Source organism: Galeopterus variegatus, unplaced genomic scaffold (genome assembly GCF_000696425.1).
Source record: "Galeopterus variegatus unplaced genomic scaffold, G_variegatus-3.0.2 Scaffold5114, whole genome shotgun sequence".
NCBI lineage: Eukaryota > Metazoa > Chordata > Mammalia > Dermoptera > Cynocephalidae > Galeopterus > Galeopterus variegatus.
The window spans coordinates 35,568-62,467 of NW_007731225.1; the positions used below are offsets into that span (position 1 = coordinate 35,568).

Consider the following 26,900-nt stretch of genomic DNA (forward strand, 5'->3'; position numbering starts at 1 on the left):
TGTACAGGCGAGGGTCCCACACATAGCAGGGCTAGCTGGTGAGGCGGCTTGGGCAGGGTTCCCATGTGCAGCCGGTCTGGCTGGTGAGGCAGCATGGATGGACCCTGGCAATGGCTGCCACACTGCAGGCAGATGCATCAGGGGTCCTGCACACAGCTAGGCTGGCTAGTGAGGTGGCTTGGGTGGGGGTCCTGTGGGCAGTTAGTCTTGCTGGTGCAGCAGCAGGGAAGGTCCCTGGTGATGGCTGCTGTACTGTAGGCAGTAGCAGGGGTTCCCACCCCCCGACGGGGTGGATACTGCTTCAGTGTTAGCAGGGCTTCCCACACACAGCTGGGCCTGCTGTTGCAATGGCTATGGCAGCAGCAGCAGCACTGCATGCAACTATGACAGAAGACCCACAAGAAACTGAGCTGGCTGTTGAGGCTGCTTGGGCAGGATCCCATGCATGGTTGGTCTCGCTGGTGCTGCTGTGTAGACAGCCGCCAGCAAAGGCCGCTGCATTGCAGGCGGTTGCGGCCGAACTGACTGGTGCAATAACGTGGGAAGGGAAACCGTGCACGTCTGGCCTGGTCGGAGCTGCAGCATAGGTCTGGATGGCTTCCAGCAACAGCAGCAGCTGGAGCAGCGCTGCAGAAGACAGCAGCATGGAATGGGGCAAAACTCACAGTGGGCGACAGTCCTGGGTCCTGACGATGTCACTGGCAAGTGAAGCACTGGTAGCAGTGGGCCTGTTCTGGTCGTCTTCTGTGGAAGAAATGTGTCCAAGGTTTCCCTAGTCCTCCATCTTCCCACAGTTCTCAGAAGTTATCTCTACAACACTCTTTGTTTTCACATTGCCTACGGCTGTTTTATGCTACAATGGCAGATCTGAGTAACTGCAACAAAGGTCATATGGCATATAAAGCTTAAAATATTTACTAACTATCCCTTTATAGGGGAAGTTTGCTGAGCCCTGTCTATGGTCATGAAACTATCTCTCTAAGACTTTCTCTTACTTTCTGTGTGACCTTTCTATGGCTCAGCTTTCTCATCTGTAAATTGGAGATAGAAATAGAACCTGTCTCATAGGGTTCTTGTAAGGATAAAATTAGATAATACATTGCAGTAGTTATCACTGGGCCTGGGTACACAATAAATGTTAGTGTTGCAGGGACTTGATTTCTTGTTTAAAGCTATCACTTTGAACTCTTTTCTTGTGAAGCAGTTGAGTACAGAAAACACAAGCTTCAAACTTGGGTTCAGTCCATACAGTACAGTTTACCACTTGTGCTATCTTAAACAAGTTATTGTACATTTATTTTCTTCTCTCTATAATGGGAATAATGAAAACTACCATGGAGACAAAAACAAATCTTCAAAAAGTTCAGAGAACAGCAAGACCAACAGCAGTAAGAAAAATTACATACGGTGGATTGAAGATCATGACAACAGACAACAGTTGCTAGGAGCTAAAAAGAAATGAGAAAATGCTTTCAACATTTTGAAGACAATGGATTTTTAACAAGAATTCTCTGCTTAGCCAAACTATCAACTAAATGTCAGGGTAACATAAAGAAATTTTAGGAATGCAAATTCTAAATCATGAAAACAAAACAAAAACTCCTATAAACTCTTTATTGGCGATTTATTGGAGGATGTGTTTTATTTATTGGAGGATGTCATTTATTGGAGAAGTAAACTAGCAAAATGGAAGATATGTTATCTGGAGGGGTTCTGGGAAGAAGGTAAGGGGTGTAGTGTAGATTTTAAATCTCCTTGAATGTTCCCTAAAGAAAGAGCAAATAAGATAAATTAAATAAAAACTCATGGACAACATCTACAACAAACCTTGGTGACAAGGTATCCCCAACATCATGAAATATGAGTGGTAGAGAAGAACCACTGAAACAGAGAGACCTGCATGTTAGCAACAATGGGGACACAGGAATTTCTGATGGCCTTGAGAGCTGGAGGACTAAAACACTGATAAATTTTCTATTAGTGTCCTACTCTAAAGTTAGTTAGCATTCTCCTCTCCCTCTTCTTCTCTCCCCTTACTCCCAGCACCATCTCAAAGGCAAGTATTAGGCTTATACTACTTTTTATAAACTTGTCCAATCCCCCCCATAGTAATTAGTTTTATTATTATCTACATTGTTAGCACATATAGCCTTTCACATGCTACTATAAGGATATTCATATAATTTGTCATCTAAATCAGAACAGTTTTGAGAGTGAAGGGGCCACTATTAATTAGTCCAAGACAAGAGATATAAATGACTCTACTGGCAAATTAAATATATGAAGATACTTCAAAAAGTTCATGGAAGGTTTGTATTATCTTTTGATTGCTTTTATCCATGAAGTTTTTGAAGTAACCTTGTATGATCATCTTATTTATAACAATCATTTGGTCTTATTAATAAAGGTAAATATATATTTAATTCTTGTTACCTGTCCTTACACCGACAGCCCTCAATCATTTTAATTTTCTGAGGCCCTTTGTCTAGGAGATTTTGCAGGGCTAGCTCATGAAAGCAATATGTTTAGAGCCTTTGCATGTGCTATGGGTTAAATGTGTCCCCCAAAAGTTCATGTATTGGAAACAACCCCCATTATAAGAGTGTTAAGAGGGCAGGAAATCCAGTTATGGTATTTGAAGGGTGAGGACTTGAAGAGGTAAACAGATCGTGAGGACTATGCCCTCGTGAATGAACTGATTCATTCATGGAGTACTGGGTGTGGTTCTGATGGCTTTGTAAGGAGAGTGAATGAAAAGCTTAACTAATTCTTGCTCAGCCATTTGTCATGTGACACCCCACATTGAAGAAAGCCCTCACCAGACGTGCTCCCTGGACCTTGGACTACCCAGCCTTCAAACTATAGGAAATAAGTTTTGTGTCTTTATAAATTATCCAGTTTCAGGTATTACATTATAAGCAACAGAAACCTACTAATGCAGCATGGTCGTGGCAGTTTTTTCAGACTTTATACTCAAAGTTCAGCTAGAATGAAGATAAAATGTGATTCATATTTTTAAAATTAACTTTGAATAACAAATTTACTGAGATATAAATTGCTTACAATACACAATTCACTCATTTAAAGTATATAAATAATTGGTTTTAATATATTTACAAGGTTGTTCAACCTTCACCACAATCAATTTTAGAATACTTTCATTACCACAAAAAGAAACCTCAACCCTATTGGTATCATTACCCATTTCCTCCCAACCCTTGTAGCCCTAGGCAACCACTAATTTACTTTCTGTCTCTATAGATTTGCCTATTATGGGCAATTCATATGAATGGAATTGTGTACTATGCAGTCTTTTGTGACTGGTTTCTTTCACTTACCATAATGTTTTCAAGGTTTAGCAGTGTTATAGCATGTATCGGTACTTCAATCCTTTTTATTGCCAAATAATATTTCATTATATATTTAGAATAAAATAAACAAGATTAATGTATTAACAGAAATAAGAGCTACCAAAAATTTTCAAAAAATGGTTTCACTGAATTTTCTCTTCATCAGCATTATAAACAAAATGGTTATCATATAAAGTATAAGATACCTATTTAACACGTATTTAATAAGCTTAATAAATACATAGTATATAATCTAATAAAATTTATTTAATATTTTAACAGTATAAAGTACTTTATACTTTACTTAATATAAAACTATATTAGAATACTTTAATAAAATTTCACATTTAATTGAATTTAAATGTTGGGTAGTTCATAAAATCAACCACTAATGGAGTTATCAATATGGAGGAGTGATGAGCCCTGACAGAAATCCAGGTATATATTCAAGTGGCAAAAATAGAAACATGGTTCATAAAAATTTTTTCTGTCTACATAGAAATACTATTCCGAATAAAGTTATCTTTTAATGTGCCAGTCAATAACCCCTTCAACATTCTAGTTTTGCCAGAGCAAAACTAGAGTGAACTTTGTTCACTCATATTCAGTGAACAAAGCACTGACCTGCTAGATTTCTAAGTTAAAAATGGTTAAAACTCCCGAGGTCAAGTATAAACTAGAGAAATAGTGAACATATTAAATAGTTGAAGCATAAACCATCCATCTCTTTGTGCATTTCACCATCACTAATAACTACAATTTGACTTGGTGGGTATTTGGAAGCTTCTATAGAATTTAAATTAAAAAATGACTGTGGCATTTGTAGATTAATTTTTTCACTTTGGTTATATGAATAGAAAAATTCACTCGTCACGTGTAGTCATAACTGAATGTATGTGAAGGAAAACATTGTATCATGACTATTACTTGTGTAAAGGTTAGCTTGCTATAAAGTCTAACTTGACAAGTTTTTATATGCAGTCAATTCTCATTATTTACAGTAGTTATATTCTATAAAGTTGCTATGAATGCTGAATTGGCAAATACTGAAGCACTGCTCTTAGGGGAAATACAGGGTTAGGTTCCTGCAAGCCTCTGGTCATAACATTTTCCTCAGCCAATTAGTGCATACCTTGTGTTATGTGTTTCTGTTTAAAGACACCTTATTTTATACACACACACACACACACACACATTTTTTTGTATATTTATATATATATTTTTTATATATATTAATATATATATTAATAATGAACTCAAGGCCAATAGCACTATAACTCATGCCTAAATGAAACTGATCCAACACACCTATTTTCTCCATAAGGCATATAGCAACCTTTCTGCACTCACAAACATAGACAGCACTTCAGCACTGCACTTGGGGCCATATTAGACAGTGAAATCACTGACCAAAAGCACAAAAATGTGAAAAACATGGTACTAAACACACTGTGAAAAGATCACTCACTTACAGTGTAAGAGCTGAAAACATGAAAACAAAGCAGCACCACATCTGGCCTCAGCTAGGAGCATGTGTGTCACAATACTCGAATGTGTCACTGCTCACCCCATGTCTGTGAATAACTGTGAAAGCATGGAGAGAAATGACTTTAGGGCTACAAAAACTTTAGTGGATAGGCAAATTCACAAGTAGGGAATCTGTGAATAATGAGGATTGAATATATTTAGAGAATGTGTTCACACAAGATTGGAAATTACATGGGGCACTATATATTTCAGCTATAATCAACTGGGACTTATAGAGATACCTTGCAATTTTAGGAGAAAGAAAGTTGAAAAGAGATTTTAGAAGTTCGCCTTTCTGAAATCCTGGAAACAAAGTTTCTGCATTTGACCTGATAAATATGGCATCTTCATACAATTATAACTTCAAGAATTTTCATAAACACACATTCTCATTCATCAGGAATCTGAGGAGGGGTATGTGAATCCAGACATTTTAGGTTTAATTACATATGTGTCCTGTTCATAAACACGGAAGACAATAGGGTTCCATAAACCCACAGAAATGGTGAGCCAACTTTTGTATTTACATCCAAATTTGATTTCCCTGAGGAACAGACCCATGGATTTTATTATATTTTCAAAAGAGGCCTAGAATCAATGAAAATGCTTTAAAAAGGAGGTAAAGAATAAGAAGAAAAGGAAATGGAACTCAAGGGAATAGGGACATTCAAAGCAGGCAGAGGAAGGGGAACTAGTGACGGAGACACGAGGCGGAAGCAGATCCAGTGACGACCCTGAAGCCACAGGAACAGACAGAAGTCACTGACAGTTTGTCAAGTGCAGCAGCAGAAGGTTAAGAAAGATGAGGAGAGAGCGCGGTCATGGTTGATGCAGGCAAGAGCAGTCTCAGTGGCGTTGTGAGAGCAAAAGCCAGTTTTCAAAAATGGAATAATGACTGGGAGAGACCACGAAGGGAAGGAGAGAGAGGATAGTAATTGAGAGAAGATATTGTTAAGAAAAAATCATGAGGATAAAAAGCCAGTAGGGGAGGAAAGCTTGCTGACACAACCAGATAAAAAAATGCATATTAGGCATCTACTCTGAGTCAGGAGCTCTGCAGAGTGTTGAAATGGGATGGTTTTGAACACACACATAAGTTGTTTGCCTTGGTGGATTTTTCAGCCTAATCACTTGTTTGTAAGCCTGGCTGTTCATAGAATCACTTGGGGAGCTTTTAAAAAGTATTAATACTTGAGCTTTACCCTCAGAGATTCTGATGGTAATGTTAATCTGCAGAAATTCAATAAGCAGCATAAAAAGTCCTGGAATCAAGCACCAGTCCTAGCCTAGTGTGCTCGCATTGTAATGTTTAGTTCTGAAATGCGTTAGGTACATGACAGCCTCTTCTGGGCTTTACACATACTTACATCATTTGTGACTGAGATGAAAACTTTTAGTTCAATGACTGAAATTGATTCTCTGTGATAAGACATCCCCGTTCTGTCTCAACAAATCTCTCAGCATGTAAAGGACTGTGCTGGGTAACTTTGCTGTACTGGGTATCACTAGAGAGATGAAAATCATTTAAGAAAGAGTATAATGTTTTCTTTCTGAAAACTGTGCCCAAGAGGTGCACATAAACAAACTTAATATGCCTGAAAGTCCTCCTAGGACTTTAAGAATGTTTTCTATTGCCTTTCTTTCAAAGACAAGAAAAAAATTCCTATGGTGATTGAAAAAGTGGCACGGGGGTGGACAATAATTACCACAAACAAGATCTATAATAAAAATTCTTAAGATGCTGAAAATCAAGTAACACACGTCTACTGAGAATTTACAGGTCTTTTTGCAAATACCATGTAAAATAATAGGTATGTGTATAAAAGTTAGCCAATAACACATGACCAAAGAAAATACACATGCAATCACCAAGATCATGGAATTTCTTCCGTGATCCACTGTTTTCTATACTTCTTTTCATAAGTGAGGAGACTGCATCCTAGGAAGGGTAAGACATTGAGGCACAGTTGGTCAATCAGCAAAAAATGCATTGGGTACCTATTTTATCTAGATACACTGTGACAGGGAAGAAAATGAAAAACAGAAGTTCTCTATACATTCAGAGAGCAGTTAGTATGAGAGGGTGCCGCACAGTCTGCTGCTCTTTCTCCTACACCACGAAACAAGGCAAGTCATGCGTTGTTAGGCACAAAGTCACTTTCCACAGCTCCCATCAAGAACAGCTTCAGAGATAGGATCCACTGCAGATGCCCACTAAAATCCATGTTGAATAGAGGAAAGAGTCAAGGAAAGGAAAGATGTGTGTGGTAAATACACACTAAGATTGATCTGGTGGACCTGGGGTAGGGAATTCTATATGTGAGAAATATGGAAGAAAACACTGAAAATCGGAAAGAGAAACTGATTTTGCTGGCTAGTCAACAGATTGGTTTTGCTGGAGTGGAGAGACTTTTGTTAAGCAGTAGGATGAGGTGAGAGTGAAGGCAGAAAATGGGGCTAGACCTGGATAAACCTTTCAGTCTAAAGCTGTGGCCACTTTACTTTGTGGGCAAAAGAGAAATGCTGGGGTGTTACAGGTGAAAACCATAAGGAAAAGAGTATTTTAGGAGGGCTGCTCTGGCTGTGTGGAGGATGGACTAAAGTCAGGAGACCAGTGCAGGAGCAATTACCCAGTGTTGGTGAGCTATTGCGAGGGTCTAGAAAGACTAAGGAGGGTGATTGTGTGAAGAGAAAGAAGGAGGTATCTGAGAGAAATTCAAACGAAAAAAGAATAACCTGGGTCTGGCACGAAAAAGATACAGGGAGGAAGGGAAACAAAGGAAAGGGTGGAATAAAAGGTGATTAGGAGATGTGAGCCTGAGACCATGGGAAAATTTGGTGTCACTGACAAAATAACATATTCAAAAGCTACTATTAGAGGAATTTGTCTCAAAGATACATGGGATTTAGGTGCATCTTAACATGCAGATGGAAACACTCGGGGGTGGAGGTGGGGGGTTTGGAGACGAAGAACTAATCCTGGAAGCAGAAGGAAAATCTTAAGAGATCTGGCTATGGAAGTCATGTATTTGGAGCTGAGAGCTGAAGTCACAGAAACAGGTAGCTCAGTTACACAGGTTAGCAAATATATGAAGAATATTTCTATCTAATTATAGGAGGCAGCAAATATCTTCAAAAAGAAATGATTTAGGTAATTTTTAAAAAGACTTTCAGTATCATCACTTATGGTTTTTAATATGCTATCGAGAGCAGTTAGGATCTGGATATCTTAAATCAGGTGTAAAATACTGAGAAAGAAGTATTGTTTGCAAAATAGAGATTGTTCTATACTTAAGTGAAAATATATACTTAATTATTCACTGTATTTGGATTTAAATAAGTCACCACTGGCCCATTTTTGGTTTCCTTCCCCTGCAAAAAATCTTCTGAAAAGTCATTATACTAGTGGCATGTTCTGCTTAATATTTCATTTACATTTGTCATGATTCTATTGTTTTGTTCTCCTATACCACCTACAATGACCAAGGCTTGTTGTTTTAAATTCACACTTCTATTTTTTATACTATTAATTCACACTTCTCCTTTTATTTAATACTGCATAATAAAGCAATTAGGCTACAATCCAGTTCATTCTAAGCGGCATGGGAATGATCCAAAAAAAAAAAAAAAAGACAAAAAAGTTAATGTAACATAAAAACCACTGTGCAGCATATCAAAAAATCAGATTACTGATAAATACTTTAGTGCCATTAGAACCTGCTATAAAGTAGTCCAGCAAACTTAATATCCTCAATGTCTTTCACACTGTGTTATTTTAGCAGACTGTTCACAAATACATTTTTAAAAATATTTTTTAAAGGATGGAATCTTAAGTTAAAATGCATATGCTATTAGCTCTTTGTGTTGAACTGCAATTAGAATTTAGTCAATTTTACCCATACCCAATGATAGACAGTGTTTGGCAAAAACACAGGAGCAGCCTACTGAGTTAGAAGAAAAAATATGAAGAATCCTCCCAACGCTTTTGCCTTCATTCAGCTGGTTGAATAGATGCCATAACCTTCTTAGTCCTCATTATCCAAGCATTCAGCATATTGTTTGCAAAGTCTTTTATGCTATAATGTATTGATGTGACCTGTTCTACTGAATGTTGGAAATTATTTGTCACACTGTGGTAACAAATTGACTCTACAATCTCAGTGGATTAACACAACAAAGTATGTCTTTCTCACACTGTATGTCCAAATTTGCTCAGCACAGAGCACTGCTCCACAAAGTCACTCCAGTGTTTGGAGGCTCCACCATAATGTAACACTGCCATTTTAGAAAATGTGGCTACAGGGTATGCTGATGCAAGGAAGGTTGACATGAAGAACTCTCACCCTCATTTTCACTTCTATTTGCTTGTCAAGGGGTTCTAGGAAATCCAGAGAGAGGAAAAGGAGTGGTGAACACTAAGCACTCTCCTTATGTCAGGGGTTATTACTTCTCCTAGGAGGCAACACTGTGAACTAAAAAGACCACTGGACTTTAAAGCAAGAGACCTGTCTGATTTTGGACAAGTCACTTGGCTTTTCTGGGTCTGAACCTGCAAAATGAGAAATTTAAATGAGATTGTGGAAAGAGAAACATTAGGATGTCAGAATCTTGTCCTGTCATACAAGGGTCAATGAGCTTTAGGTAATAAGTTTCACCTTGTTGTAAGCATTAAATCCAAAAGGAAGAAAAACTTTCCAACTTTCCACCCTGCCTCACATTCACTGCTCCGGAGCATCTTCTACCAGCAAAGTAACCTTGAATAGTGGAACAAATGTATAATGGCTTTCCTTGCCTAAGGAAAAGAAAATCAGAATTCCTCTGTTAAACAATGATGATGCTAGAGTTTGGACACAATTAGATCCCTATGAAAATAAATAGGAAAGGTGAATAATGTCTCTTTCTTATTTGAAATACAACATCTGATATTTATGATTTTTTAATACCAGGCATGAAGCACTATGATGTTTAATAAAACCAGGATACTTCATTGTTTGGAAGTTGAAACTGAATATTAAAAAAGACCAAGAACTCACAGTAACAAGTTGATTTTATAGAACTCTGAGGATAAAAGGGAAAAAAGGCTTTATTATGCTCTCTCCCATGTTTTTTTTTTTTTTTTTTTTTTTTTTTGTCTTTTTTCCGTGTCCGGCAACGGATCGCAACCCTCAGTGTTGCCCCCGTACCGGACCGGGGACCGGCAACGGGATCGCAAGCCTCGGTGTTGCTCCCGCGCCTCGCTCAGCCAGTGAGCGGGAACCGGTCTGTATATGGGATCCGAAATAGAGAATACTCAAGTTGTAAGGCTATATTTTATCTGAGTTTGAAGCAAATAGTAAGTATTCTAGGGATATATTGTATAAGTTATATATTATAGTTTTCACCCTTTTTCTATTTTTCTTTTCTATTTTCTGTTTTAAGTTTTATTTTTTTTTATTTATTTATTTTTTTATTTATTTATTTATTTTTTTGTCTTTTTTGTCTTTTTTCCGTGTCCGGCAACGGATCGCAACCCTCAGTGTTGCCCCCGTACCGGACCGGGGACCGGCAACGGGATCGCAAGCCTCGGTGTTGCTCCCGCGCCTTGCTCAGCCAGTGAGCGGGAGCCGGTCTGTATGTGGGATCCGAACCCTCGGACGGGAGCGCTGCCGCGCTTCCCAAGCGGCGCACTATCCAGTGCGCCACCGGGCCGGCCCTCTCCCATGTTTCTATCCCCAACCATCATACCTGCTGCCATTATATGGATATGAGTAAAATGTTGTACCAAAAATAATTGGAATTAATAGGAAAGGTCTAGAAAATTACCTTAATTTGGGAGTTTATTAAATATTTGAGAGTACCTCTTTCTCTGAAACATAATTGGCCTGGTCCTTGCTTGACTCTCAACATTAATCTCCATGAAGTAATGAACTACCTAAGAAATGGCAGATACAGATCCTATAGGGAAGAAACTATTTATTGAAAGACTTTCTACAATTCAATTACATTTCATTATAGTACTAAAATAATCTCCTTATAAAAATAAATAATCAAAGTAAACTATAAAAGGGGAGGGAAATTAAAGGAAGCAAAAAATATCATTATATTTTAGAATCTTAAAAAAAGTAGGGGGAGGAGCGGGACTTTGGGAATGTAGGAGGAAGAAGTTTGGTAGACCTTCTCCCCTGTAAGACAGCAATTTAACTAGTGAAAATTATTAAAAAATGATCACTGATCATTTATATTCCCTGGAAATTGTCCTAAATGCACACAACAAATACAGAAACATTCATTCAAGAAAATCTACTAAATGTCAGTAGGAACAGTGAGAGTCTGTGGCATTTGAGCCATGATCCAGTTCATTACACATATTTCCCAGCTCCCAGGAATCTCTGCCCCAGACATGATCAGTCAAGAAGACAGGAACTCCCTCTTCCTTCAGCTCCATGGTCGAAGCTACAGTTTCACTCCAGGAGGGGTAGATTGCAGGCATTTCTCATTCCCACCCCTCCTCTGCCTCCCAGTCCCATGTTATAGAAGCTCTATTCCAGGCAGGTGAAACCAAAAAGACTGAGCCTGTAGTCCCCCCATCCAGCTGCCATGTGTAGGGAGAAATCTCTAGCCCACGTGCTGCAGGCTGAGAATACCAGTGCTCTGATGACCTCTGCCCCCACTCACTCATAGTATGGAAGTTCCACATTGAGAGGGGCAAGATGAGAAGAAACAAAACTGATAGAATTGAAGGGAGAGGTAGGCAATTCAATAACGAGAGTTGAAAATCTCAATACCCCACTTGCAATAATGGGGAGAATAACCTGGGCAGAAGATTTGAACAATTCTCTAAAACAGCTAGAACAAATATCTCTAGAACACTCCATTAAGCAAAAATAGAATATACATTCTTCTCAAGCACACAAGGAATAGTCTCAGGGGAGACAATATGCTAGGCCATAAAATAAGCCTCGATAGATTTAAAATAATTAAAATAATAAATAATATTAGACCTCACAGGAATTCAATTAAAAGTCACAACTGAAGGAAATTTGGGAAATTGACAGATATCTGCAAATTGAACAAACTAGTAGCCAACTGTTCAAAGAAGAAATCACAAGGAATATTAGAAAATATTTTGCAATGGATAAAGATGAAAATACAACATGACAAAAGTTACAGGATGCAGCTAGATCAATGCTCATAGTGAAATATATAACTGTATATGGTAAGTGCCTCTAGTAAAAAAGAATATCTCGATCAATAATCTCACCTTCCATCTTAAGAAACTAGAAAAATAAAAGAAAAATAAACATAAGCAAAACAAAGAAAATAATAAAGATTAGAGTAGAAATAAATAAAATAGAGAATAAAATAAAATTCCCTATTGTAATCTACATCAATAAAACCAAAAGTTGATTTTTTAAAAAGATTAACAAAATTGACAAATTTTGGGGTGAAATGACAAAAAAAGGGAGTAGATGCAAACAATTAAAATCAGAAAGAAATCACTACCAGCCTTACAGAAATAGAAAGGATTATAAGAGAATACTATGAATAACTGTATGCCAACAAATTAGATAACTTAGAGTAAATGAAAAAAAAATACTGGAAAGGCATAAATTACACAAACTTACTCAAGAAAAAATTAAAAAATCTTAATAGGCCAATAATAAATAAAAAGATGGAATTAATAATTAATAAACTAAAAACTTCCTGCAAAAAACGTCCAGGCCCAGCTGGCCCATTGGTGAATTCCAACAAACATTCAAAAAAGAATTAATACCAATCTTTTATAAACTCTTCCAAAAAATAGAAGGAGGAAACAATTTCCAACTTACTCCATTACCCTGAAATAAAAGACATCACAAGAAATGAAAACTATAAAATGATATCCCTTATGAATATAGATGTAAAAATCCTGAACAAAACACTAACAAAGTAAATCCAGCAACATATAAAAAATAGTATATATCATGGCCAAGTAGGAATTAGCCCAGGAATGTAAGATTGGCTTAACATCTGGCAATCTATTAATGTAACACACTGTATTAATAAAATAAAGGGCAAAAACCATATAATCATCACAGCAGAGACAAAAGAAAAGGTATTTGACAAAATCTAATATAGATTCATGATAAAAACCCTCAACAAACTAGGAGTAGAAGAAAACTTCACCTGATAAGGTATCTACAAAAAATCTACAGCTGACATCATGTTTAATGGTTAAAAAGCTAATAAATGCTTGCTATTCTTCTAAAATTAGAACAAGACAAGAATGTATATTCTCATTGTTACTATTCAACATTGTACTGGTGGGTCTGGTCACAGTAATTAGGCAATAGAAGCAAATAAAGTCATCTAGATCAGAAAGGAAAATTAAAACTATATCTACTCATAGATGACATAATTTTTTGTATAGTTTTGTATATAGAAAAACCTAAGTAATCCACTAAAACACTATCAGAACGAATAAACAAGTTCAGCAAAGTTAGAGGGTAAATGATAAATATACAAAATTCTATTACAGACTAGTAATGAAAAATCTAAAAATTAAATTAAGAAAGCAATTTCATTTACAATAACATCAAAAATAATAAAATACTTACTTATTCATTTTATAAAAGAGGTTCAAAACATTCTTAAAATTACAAAACATTGTTAAAAAAATTAAGATCTAAATAAATGGAAAGACATTCCATGTTCATAGATCAGAAAAAAAATACAGTTAAGTTGGCAATATTCTTCAAATTGTACTACAGGTTCAGTCAATCCCTATTAAAATTCTAGCTGACCTTTTTTTTTTCCTTTGCAGAAATTGACAAGCTGGTATATACCCAAAGGAATGGAAATCATCATGTCAAAGGAATACCTGCACTCCCATGTTTATTGCAGCTCTATTTACAATAGTCAAGAGTTGGAACCAACCTAAATGTCCATTGACAGATGACTAGATAAGGAAAATGTAGTAATATATATTCAATGAAAACTACTTTCCCATAAAAAACAATGAAATTCTGCCATTTGCAGCAACATGGATGAACTTAGAGACAATTACGTTAAGCGAAATAAGCCAGGCACAGAAAGAGGAATACTACATGTCCTCACTCATAAGTGGAGGCTAAACTAAAGAAAGAAAAGAAAGAAAGAAAGAAACCACAGTTATACATTAAACTTCCGAAAATAAAAATAAAAAAGAGAACAGAATTGTGGTTATTAGAGGTGGGAAAGGGGAAAAGGGAGGGGGGTTAGAGAAAAATTAATTAAGGGTCATAAAGATTGATTATGTTTTGTAAACATGAGTATACGAATTATCCTGATTTGATCACCACATATTGTACACATGTACTGATATTCAATTCAGTACCCCACTAGTATATATAATCAATTACCTTTCAATAAAAAGCCTTCAAAAAAATAAAGAAATTGACAAGCTGATCTTAAAATTCATATGTAAACAAAAGGAACCCAGAAGAGCCAAAACTATCTTCAAAGTAAGAACAAAGTATCCCAACACAATTAAGGTCATATATGACATACCCACAGCTGACATCATACTTAATGCGGAAAAGTTGAAAGCGAAGTTTCCTTTAAGAAAAGGAATAAGTCAAGGTTGCCCATTCTCACCACCCTTTTTTTGTTTTAACACAGTACTGGAAATTCTAGCCAGAACAATTAGGCAAAGAAAGAAATAAAGGGCATCTAAGTTGGAAAAGAAGAAGTCAATTTGTCCCTGTTTGCAGATGACATGATCTTATATCTAGAAAAATCTAAAGACTCAACCAAAAACCTCTTAGAACTGATAAACGAATTCAGTAAAGTTGCAGGATATAAAATTCATATACAAAAATCAGTAGCCATTCTATGCACCAGTAATGAACTAACAGAAAAAGAAATCAAGAAAGCAGTCCCACTTACAATAGCTACCAAAAAAAAAGATACCTAGAAATAAATTTAACCAAGAAGGTGAAAGATCTCTACAACAAAAACTACAAAACACTAGTGAAAGGAATTAAAGAGAACACATAAAAATGGAAAGACATTCCATGTTTATGGATTGGAAGAACTAATATTGTCAAAATGACCATGCTACCCAAAGTGATCTACAGATTCAATGCAATCCCTGTCTGGAGCCATAGAGCCCGGCTGTTGCCTAAGAGCCTGCCTATCTGGAGCCATAGAACCCAGCTATTGCCTCGAGGCCTCAGAGCCTTGTTTGCTGTTATCTTCTGTCCCTCCCCCTCCTGTGCAATATGGGTGTAGGTAACTTTGAAACTTGCCATAGATAACAGGGGAATTTTCCATTTACCAGAACAACCCGCCCTGCGGTTTTCTCAGTAAACCATCTGCTGCTCACTTCCTTATCTGCTGATTCCCTCCTGCTGGCTATATAAGCTGTGACCTTCTGGCTAATAAACGAGACTTGATCAGAATACTGTCTTGTCTCCATTTCTCTTGTCTCTTGTCCCATCCAATTCCCACTCCCCCCTCCAGGGTCTGCATTGAATATCCCGCGGGTTGGGACAAATCCCTATGAAAATACAAATGACATTCTTCAAAGAAATAGAAAAACGATCCTAAAACTCATGTGGAACCACAAAAGACCCCAAATAGCCAAAGCAATCCTGGGTGAAAAGAATAAAGCTGGAGGCATTACACTACCTGATTTCAAAATATACTACAAAGCTATAGTAATCAAAATTGCATGGTGCAAGCATAAAAACAAACACATGGACCAATGGAACAGAATAGAGAATGCAGAAACAAATCCACACATCTACAGCCAACTGATTTTTGACAAAGACGCCAAGAATATACATTAGGGAAACAACAGCCTCTTCAATAAATGTGCTGGGAAAACTAATGTCCATATGCTGAAGAAAGAAAGTAGACCCCTATCTCTCACCATATACCAAAATCAACTCTAAATAAACACTTAGATGTAAGACCTAAAACTACAAAGATACTAGCTAAAGGAAATAAGTCATGCACAGAAAGATAATTACCACATGTCCTCACTCATATGTGGGAGCCAAAAAATATAAGTTGAAGTTTTAGAAGTAGAGAGTAGAATTGTGGTTACTACAGGCTGGAAAGAACAGAGAGGAGGGGGGATAAGAAGAGGTTGGTTAATGGACAAAATTACAGCTAGGTAGAAAAAAAGTTCTATTGGTATACAGTGGACCCAGGAATCTATAATTAACAATGATTTACTGCATGTTATCAAATGATCGGAAGGAAGGAGATCAAATATTCTCATCACAAAGAAATGATAAAGTTTTCGAATGACGAATACGCTAATCACCCTGAATTAAGCATCATGCATTGTATATATGTATCGAAATATAATTCTGTACCCATAAATACGTACAGTCAATATGTGTCAATTAATAAATTCCTTTAAAAAATAAAATTAAAAAATAAAAAGAACAAAGTTGGAATACTTACATTTTTTTATTTCAAAACTTACTACACAGCTGAAGTAATACAATGTGGCACTGGCATAAGGATAGACTTACAGACTAATGAAATAGGATTGAGAGCCCCCAAATAAATGCTTACATTTAGGGTCAGCAAATTTTACACAAGGGTGCCAAGACAACTGAATGGGGAAATAATAGTCTTCTCAACAATAATACTGGGAGAACTGGAGAGTCACATGCAAAAAAATTAAATTGGTCCCCTTGCTCACATCACACATGAAAATTAATTAAAAATTGATCATAGACCTAAATGTAATAGTTAACATTATAAAACTCTTAGAAGAAAACACAGGAGCAAATCTATGTTACTGGGGGTTAGGCAATGGTTTCTTACATGTGATATTAAAAGTACAAGTGACAAAAATAATAGATAAATTAGACTACATGAAAATTAAAAACTTTTGTACTGTAAGTAAAAACATAAAGAAGGTCAAAAGACAATCCACCAAATAAGAGAAAACATTTTCAAAGGACATATCTGATAAAGGACTTATAATCAGAATATCTAAAAAAACCTCTTACAACTCAATAATAAAAAGACAAATAACTGAATTTAAAATAGGCAAAGGATGGGGATCTGAATGAACATTTTGCCAAAAAAGATATACAATAACCAGTAACACATGAAACCATGTCTAATGTCATTAGCCATCAGAGAAATGCAAATCAAAACTACAATGAGATACCACTTCACTTCACATGGATTACTATAATAAAAAAAACAAGAGTTGGTAAAAATGTGGAGAAATTGGAATCGTCACACATTGCTGGTGGGAATGTAAAATGATGCAGTCATTTTGGTAAACAGTTTAGAAGTTCCTCAAATGATTAAACAGATTGTTATTAGAAGACCCAGCCATTCCACTCCTAGTTATCAAGCCAAGAGAAATGAAAACATAGGTCTACACAAAAATTTGTATGTGAATCTTCATAGCAATGTTACAGTATTATTCATACATACTAAAAAGTACAAGAAACCCAAAAACAGATGAATGGAAAAAATAAAATGTGATATTCATACAATGAAATATTATTTGGCCATAAAAAGGAATGAAGTACTGATATAACATAGATGAAACTTGAAATCATTATTATAAGTGAAATGAGCAAGTTACAAAAGGCAACATATTATATGATTCCATTAATACGAAATATTCAGAATAAACAAATCTATAGAGACAGAAAGTAAATTAGTGTTTGCCTGGGGGGGGGAAGAGGGGGGAGAAGGGGTGGTATGGAGAGTGACCGCTAATGGATACAGGTTTCTTTTAGGGGGACAAGATGTTCTAAAATTATATTATAGTGATGATTGCACAACCCTGTGAATACACTTGTACTAATTCAATTTTACACTATAAATGGGTGAATTGCACAGCCTGTGAATTATATCTTAAGAGAGCTGTTTAAAATTTTTAAAAGAATGCAGAAACACATATGCACACAATGCTGCATACAGCCCTAAAAACAGAACATCTTCTCTCATTCTATATTTCTAGAGCTTGGATCCCAGGACAAGGACAAATCTGACCAGAGGGGCTAATTGCTGGACAGGGAATTAAGTTTGCAACATTTAGGAACTGATGTGCACAACTTTAATGGAATAAGCTCGTTTTCCTTCTCTGTAGACAAAAACAAACAAAAAATCAATGACAGCACCACACATTTATAAAGAAATTTCCTTGGTTACAGCTTTGGTTTGCAAGAATCTCAAACAGCTTTCTATTACTCTTTTTAATCAGCCAGGGGGATGCGTAGGAGAGGAACAATCTGTCTGAAGGATTGGGCTCTCACTCTGGGGAGAGGGGTGAGTTGAGGATTTGGGGGCAAGAGAAAAAAGGTGCCTGAACCTGTTTCTATGTGACCAGAGACAATTCACATTAGAGCCAAACATGAGGGCATGATTGGCACAAAACAAGTCCATTCTCCTCTTCCAGAATATCAAAATCCAGATACTGAGTGGAGCTGGAGTGCATAATCTCAGAAAATGTGGTTAGTCATACCAGAGAGACATTAAGGAGGTAAACGAAGGGGAAGAAATCCAAAATAGGGTTGTCAGATAAAAGACAGGACACCCAGTTGAATACAAATTTGAGATAAACAACAAAAATTTTTGTAGTATAAGTATGTCCCATATTTCATGGGATGTATTTTTATTTACTAAATTTATGTCTTTGTTTTTTTTTTTAATTTGCTAAATACAGTAAATCTAATCCAATGGGAAAAGTTAATTAAAAATGTGTACAATCAGTTGGCAATAAAAAGAGCTGAGAAGAGAGGGAGAATCTCCAGGAGATGGAGCGAGGGACGAAGGACAAAAAGAGGAAGGCTGGGGGCAAGGGTTAGAAGAGCACAAAGCAGGAGCTTTTTGGAGGATTCTATAGCTTAGTTTTGTAGCCTCACGTAATCATTAATAATACATATCCACTACAGGAAGAATATAGGATGAATGTAGTTCTTTACATTTCATATCTCATGATATAGACATTCAAGAAGCTCCCTGAGCCATATAAAGATTATTCTCAGGTTAACATGTGACCATACAGAGTAGCCACTTGTTTCAGAGACATCCAAATGATGACAGTTTTTTTTTTTTAATCCTTTTTTTTGTCTTTTTTCGTGACCGGCAACGGATCACAACCCTCAGTGTCGCGCCCGTACCGGACCAGGACCGGCCACGGGATCGCAACCCTCAGTGCTGCCCCCGCGCCTCGCTCAGCCAGTGAGCGGCCGGTCTGTATGTGGGATCCGAACCCTCGGCGGGAGCGCCACCGCGCTTCCCAAGCGGCGCACTACAGCAGTGCGCCACCGGGCCGGCCCAATGATGACAGTTTTTAGTGAACCTCTCAAAAGTATAAAGTTCTACATTCCCGCCCCTGATGACCCTGAGGCTTCTTTAATCGAGCTATCCCACAAAATATTTCTCAAACAAACAGAAGAGAAATCGTACTTCTATTGCCAGCTGAAGATTTCAAAAATAAGAGAATGAGAAAAGGAAAAGCTAATGGGAGCGCCACCGCGCTTCCCAAGCGGCGCACTACAGCAGTGCGCCACCGGGCCGGCCCAATGATGACAGTTTTTAGTGAACCTCTCAAAAGTATAAAGTTCTACATTCCCGCCCCTGATGACCCTGAGGCTTCTTTAATCCAGCTATCCCACAAAATATTTCTCAAACAAACAGAAGAGAAATCGTACTTTTATTGCCAGCTGAAGATTTCAAAAATAAGAGAATGAGAAAAGGAAAAGCTAATGTCATCCTTACATACATGGACAACGCATAGTCCCCAGGGACTTGGAAATAAAGGTGGATGCCCTCAGAGTTAAACTAGCAAAATCTACCCTACGTCAGTGTGATTTGTCATTTGGGGGAGTAAAACACAGACCTTTGTAATGTGTCACAGAAGCATGAGAGAGCAACCGAAAAATTCAAAGTGATGTGGGTAAGACCTCAAGGAGGTAGACATGGAATGGGAGTGTAATTTAGTAACGTAAATATAATGGAAATCATCAAACATGGGTGCCTGAGTAAATAAATTCAAAAAGAAAACCCGTCAGTGTCCATTAGAGCAATGTCCTAAAAATGTACATCTTGGCTAAGCAGACAGAAGCATTATAATTTGTTTGGCTAGTAAACTTCTCTCCATAAGCCCTGCAAATAGAGCAAAATTGTGCTTGTCAGTCAACAGCCTACATTCTTACTTGTTTACATTAGCCTCTGTGAGCTTGGTTAAATTTGAGTCCATCCTCTAGAGGCAGATCCACTCTCACCACATTAATAAACCAATCAGGTTTCCAATCTGGGGTGCTTAAGGCCAGCTTCTGGGCTGTGGTGAATGGCCCTAGGGAAGTCTTGAGTGACCTGTCCAGACAGCCAGACAGCCTTTCCAGGGCAGCACATCTGGGTTTATTGCCTACCTCCTTCAAATGGAAATGCAGAGTTCCTAAGCCAAAATCATCCCCTAAATTCATATGATATGGTCTTTATATCACATTGCTCACTCCTCCCCCCCCCCTCCACCACAGCCCCCTTCCCTGTTCCTGGTCAGTGTCAGCAGCATGTCCGATGAAGATTACCCTGTAGCTCAGTACCTAGAGCTAACAAGCCTCTGATGTGTTTGACTGTTGTGCTGGCTCAACATTAAATGCAGATTATCCATAGCCACATCTCCGTTTCATTTGTAAATATTTATGACCTAAATTGTAATGCCTTTTTTTTTTTGATTAGTTAAATGAAAAACTTCTTACCATACACTTTATGCTACAGAAAAGCTTCCATCTGGTTGCAATCAGACTTCTTCCTTATGAGTGGCTCTTGTCAAAAACTACAGAGTTGCAAAAACAGAGCATTGGAGAAGAGTTAAATAAGTATCTTTGATTTTAGGTGCTTAAGTTCTCCAATTATTGCAGGCAGACACTTCAAGGTATACATGAGGAATACTTTGGGTGAAAGAATAAATGCCTCTTGACCAACAAGTTGCTGCTGGCAGGGAGGTAAAACATTTCTAACAGTAGTTTTTAAACTCTTGTAACTCTTGATCTTCACCCAACTTCCAAAGGCTTACGGAAGCTTTACACCTTACATACACCACTGAAAAATAATGATCAAATTTACTAATAACTCATACAATAATAATAATAATAATTACTAACACTTCATGAGCATACATAGTGTGGCAGATGCCATTTATATCTTGGTATGTTTATTCTCAAAATAAAAAACCAAGACTATCACCATGGACGTGTTTGGAGCATTTCAGCTCCACTCTGTAATCTCCCTAAGGACTGTGTTCTTAGCTTCATAATCTCATCCTAAGACAGTATAATAGTCCACTTTGAAAGTCAATATCTTAGGTGCCAAGAGTGTAGGAGGGGACTATGGAGAATTACAGTTTCTTAACCTGTCATCCTTCTCTAATCAATAACTAATCAAAATCAATACAAAAGTAAAAGTACCATGAATATTTTACTGTGTCATTGGTACAAGTTTTTTTCTCTTATTTTAAGTATTATTATTAAACACTTCAAAACTATAAGTGAATAAAGATCATACTATTTTCAAAAATCTATGCACACATCACCCAGAATTAACAAACATTAAGATTTGATTACACTTAATCTCACTATAAAAGTAATATACTAGATGCAGAAAGTACTATGTATTGTAGCTATAGAACAGAGGATTCTATGTAAATCCAGAAGATACTATGTATTGTTTTAAATTTTCTTACATATTTTTATCCTTTTTAAAAAATGCACATATTAATAAACAACATACCAGTTTTTTTGTGCTTATATAGGTAAATAAATAATATACCATATGTATGGCTCTACAACTTGCTTTTTTCTGGTCAACATTATTTTGGGGGCTGTTATCTATGCTGAGTCATATATATTGTTTATTAATTTTAAATGTGTATAGTATTCCATTATATGAATATGCCACTATTTATTTATCTATCCATTTATTTGATTCCTGCTAGTATATTTAGGTTTCTCTCAATTTTGGGTTATTACAAGCATAGTATCAGTGAAGCTATGCAAGAATTTCTCTAATGTATTGCCCTAGAAGAGGAATTGTTGTATCATAAGGTATGTACATCTTCAGCTTGTTTTGTGAGGATGAGCTAAGTTAATATACTAAAGTGATTAGCAAGGCTTTGCAGGGAGCAAGTGCTTGATAAACACTGATGGTGTGGTGGCTATAGATATTTTATGTTTTGATGATGTCAAATTATCAATCTCTATTTTTTCATCTTGCTATAGAGAATTTCTTCCATACTATGATATTATAAAGATATTCTTCCACATTTTCTTTGTATTTTGTTAAGTTTTTTAACTTTTGATTTTCACTTTGAGATCTTTAATTTATCTGGAATTTATTTCAGTGTGTGCTATGAGGTAAAATGCTAACTTTTTTTTTGTGTGTGTGACCGGTAAGGGGATCGTAACCCTTGGCTTGGTGTCGCCCACACCACGCTCAGTCAGTGAGTGCACCGGCCATCCCTACATAGGATCCGAACCCACGGCCTCTGCACTCCCAGAGCCGCACTGTCTTGAGTGAGCCACAGGGTCGGCCTGGCCCTAACTTTTTAAAATAGATAAGCAATTGTCTCAACACCATCTTATCCTCAACTGACTGGCAATGCTATCCTGATCACATTCCAAGATTCCATGTATGTATGAGCATCTTCCTGGACTTTCTGTTCTACCACTGGGATAAATGTATAGATCTTTAACCTTACTGGGCCTCAGTTTTATTTATAAAATGGAGATAAAAATCCTACCTACTTCATAGGTTGATGTGAAAATTAAGTAAACTAACATATGCAAGATGCTCAGAATAGTGCCTGGTATATAATAACTAAAATATACAGTTAGCTATTGTGATGGTTAATTTTATATGTTAACTTGATTGGGCCCCAGAGTTCCCAGGCATTTGGTCAGACATTATTCTGGGTGTGCCTATGAGGGTATTTTTAAATGAGGGTTAACATTTGAATTGGTAGACTGAGTAAAAAGCAATTGCCCTCCCTAATGTGCCCTCATCCAATCAAATGAAAACCTAAATAGAACGAAAAGTATAACTAAGAAGGAACTTCTGCCTCACTATTTGAGCCGGGAAGGATATCATCATCATCTCCTGTGCTGAAACAAACTGGAACACACACTACTCACTCTCCTGGTTCTTATTCTTTTGGACACAGACTGGATTTTCACCACTGACTCTCCTGGGTCTCCAGATAAGACTGCAGATCCTGGGACTTCTCAGCCTCCACAATCATGTGAGCCAATTTCACATAATAAATCTTTACACACACACACACACACACACACACACACAAAACTGGTTCTGTTTCTCTGGAAAACCCTAATACAGCTGTTATTATTATTATCTATGTATTTGCCAATGCTACACTGTTCCAAAGACTAAAGTTTATATTCTTCATTTCTGATACAGCAAGTGTTCCCTCTTCTTTAAAATTTTCTTCACCTCCTTGAGCATTCACTCTTTCATATGTGTTTTGAATTAGCTTTTCAAAGTCCTCAAAAACTCCCAGGGGACTTGAATCAGAAATGCACTGAGTTGGTGGATTTGGGAAAAGTAAGATTTTATAGTATCGAGTACACCACGAACAGGTTATATTCTTCCCCCTTTTTTAGTCTTATTTTTTTCAATAAAATATTCTAATTTTCCAAAAAAATTCTAATTTTCAGCATGATGGACTTACATGATATAAAGCCCTTGGAAAGCCATTTACATTCTAAAATCTTAGGCTGAGAATCCAGTATACTTTCTATCAAATGAGTAAAAATATTTTTGTCTCTTTTCAGGAAGAAAGAGGGTTGGCTATCTATCTCATGTATATAAGAGGAGAAAATCCATTGTTCTCTACCCCTTTCCTTCAGAGTGTCAGTTTACTCATGTAGAAGGTTTTTTCATGTGGCTTTAACTGTACCATCCCAGGGGGTACTGCACTTGTTATTTACTATAAGGTAATTAATAATAAATCTATCTCTCATCCAGAACACCTCATAGAGCATTTAGGATAAAATTAATAAACATAAATATTAACCTTAATTGATAATAATATATTTAACTTTAGATGTATCTGGGGTGGATGTGCCAACATTATATTTAGGGCTTCTTCAGCAATGTTCATATGAGATTGTCTTGTGATTTTATTTCTGTATTCTATCAAGTTTGGTATTAAGATTATAACAGTCTTATAAACGGCTAGGTAATTTTAGGTTCTTTCTTTATGACAGTTTGTACAAAATAAATATCATCTCTCCTTTGAAAGACTGTTTAATATATTCTGTAATACCACCTGAGGCTTGGGTCTTCGTGGGAGAGCAGAAAGAACAGCTGATTGAAAATCTTCAGAGATTATAGTTTATTTCTTCTTAAGTCAATTTTCATTGTTAATAATTTCCAAATAATCCATTTCATTTATGCTTTCAAAACTACTGTCATAAAGTTTTAAAGTAAGCTCTAAGACCAGTATGATTGTCCTTGTGGACTTCTAACTTCAGCACACAGGCACCTTCCTCACTTTGCATTAACTTTTGCATCTGGATTCTTTCTTCTTTTAAGCTCCGATTGATTGATTGATTGATTGATTGATCGATTGATTATATTTTATTCTGACTCTGATATGTTTGAAACATGAAGAATAGTCTTATATCAGCTCACTCTTCCACATTGACCAGAAAACTGCACCTTATTTTTCCATCAGTTATGCTGTTTTTAGTACCTTTTCTCAATTTTTTATTCCAATTTCTGATGAGCTAATACAAGAAAATACCTTTCTAAGTACCATCAAGTACAATTCAGTAATTTTACATATGGATTTGCTGACGTTTGCTATACTATACCCAAGTTGCCAAGAATATCTGATACCATAGTGTTAGGCAAAAAAAATGTTTATAAATACATACTTATTTAATATGATTGGTCACAGAATTAAACAGTAATTTTCCACTTAGATGACTTTTAAGACTGCAGAAATTCCGCAATTCCTCAGTCCAAGGGAAGAGAAGAAAAACTTAGATTATATTTGCTGGGAATTAAATACCTAACAACATGAAAGATACAGAGAAATGAACATAAATCAGTTACACTCATTCTGCTTTACGAACTTAGGCCTCAGCTACAGAGTTTACCTGAACTATATCACATACAAATCAAAATTTTCAATTGTCTCCTTAATCCATGACCATTACATTTTAGTCTATTCCCAACATAATGGTGTTCAACCAGATCAAACCAAATGTTTTACCCATACAAGCTGACAAGCATTTGTTAACAAGGTCTTTTTGATTTGGCCCCTTCTTGCCATTAGTCTAATTCCTTGAATTCTAAGCAATCATCTCAGTTTTACTGAATAAAATGTAAGTCTCATTTCTCTACTGAATCAATTACTGTCTTATATTTCAAGATTTCGTCTGGTTTATAATGGTATTCACATATAAGGATTCACTGAGTAGAAACTAACTTTGGGAAATCATTCTGTTTTTCACTTTCAGTACAGTATTCAATAAATTATATTAGATATTCAATACTTCATTATAAAATAAGCTTTGCATTAAATAATTTTGCCCAACTGTAGGCTAAATTAAGTGTTATGAGCATGTTTAAGGTTGGGTAAGGTAAGCTATGATGCTTCGTAGGTTAGGTGTGTTAAATGCATTTTTGACATTATATTTTCAATATATGATGGTTTTATCAGGATATGACACCGTCATAAGTAGATAATGTCAGAGCAGGCCTTAAACTTAGTTCTACTTACTCCTAGTACTATACTTTTCCCACTGTTTCATGTTTTCCCCTCTTTTCTTTTTACTCTTTTTAACTTCAGCATTCTAAATCACCTAGAAGATATTACAACTTGCTCATGAGAGATAAGAGATGTTCTTATTCATCAACAACCACCAATCATTCTAAAAACTAAAATAAAGTCTTACTAAAATAAAGGTTTACATTGGAACATTAAAACACTGAAAATGGCCTTGCTAGAATTGAGTAGATTTATAGTTTCTTATAATTAAAAGTTCCTTTGTAAACAAGAGAGTTAAAATGATTACTGCTAAATTATGCACAGACATGTTACAAAAACAGAACTTATTCTCTATGAATATTATACTTATTATAAAATCAAACCTGAAAGGAGTTACGTTAGGGATGATGTTGGGGGACAGGTATCAGGAAAGGCCTGTACCATCCAGTTCCACATTCAGGGCCTTCACTATGCTGTCCTCTATCACCATGGAGAACCTCTTGAGCCATTGATTTCCAAAGAGAGACACCAACGAATCACCTAATAATAAATCTGGCTCCTTTCAGGTGACCTTTCAGCCAGGAGCTGAAACTTACCTTTTGACCTGTGGTCTTGTCCCCGCTCACCAGTCACAAGGACATCATTAACATTCAGACAGGCCATCACCTGGATCCCCTTAGCATTCAGAAACCCAGCCTGTTCCACAAACCCCAGCAATTGGGTCTTAGAGTAACCACGGGTAAAGTCCCCAGGAATTCCAAACAGCACACTTTTCTTGCCCTTATAACAGCTCTTCCAGGTTCCCCTTGTTCCCTGGCTCCCCTTCAAACACTCCAATGAGGGGAGGGTATCTCCCACCTTGACTGGGACCATGGCTATGGCAGGCTGCTGAAACTGTGGGCCCCACCAAGCGAACTCCCTCCTCCCCCTGCTGGTGCATGGGTTGCTGCCACTGCCACAGACTCAACGGCAGCTGCATTAGTGAGATTGCATATAACTTTTGACTCCCCTTATCTACTAATAGCCTACTGTTTATCGTAAGCCTTATGGATAACATAAACATTCGATTAACACATATTTTGTATGTTATATGTATTGCATACTGTACACTTACAATAAAGTAAGCTAGAAAAGGAAAATCTTATTAGGAAAATCATAAGGAAGAGAAAACATATTTACAGTATTTATTGAAAAACAAACTGTGTATAAGTGGACCTGTGCAATTCAAACCCATGTTATTCAAGGGTCAACTGTAATTATCAAGAAGTGGCATATAGTCTGTTCATGATTGTAGTATT

General features: G+C 36.6%; 1 pseudogene; it reads right to left on the reverse strand.

Annotated features, from left to right (window-relative positions):
• Positions 1 to 307: 307 nt before the first annotated feature.
• LOC103604387 lies at positions 308 to 26,504 on the reverse strand (annotated as a pseudogene).
• Positions 26,505 to 26,900: the final 396 nt, after the last annotated feature.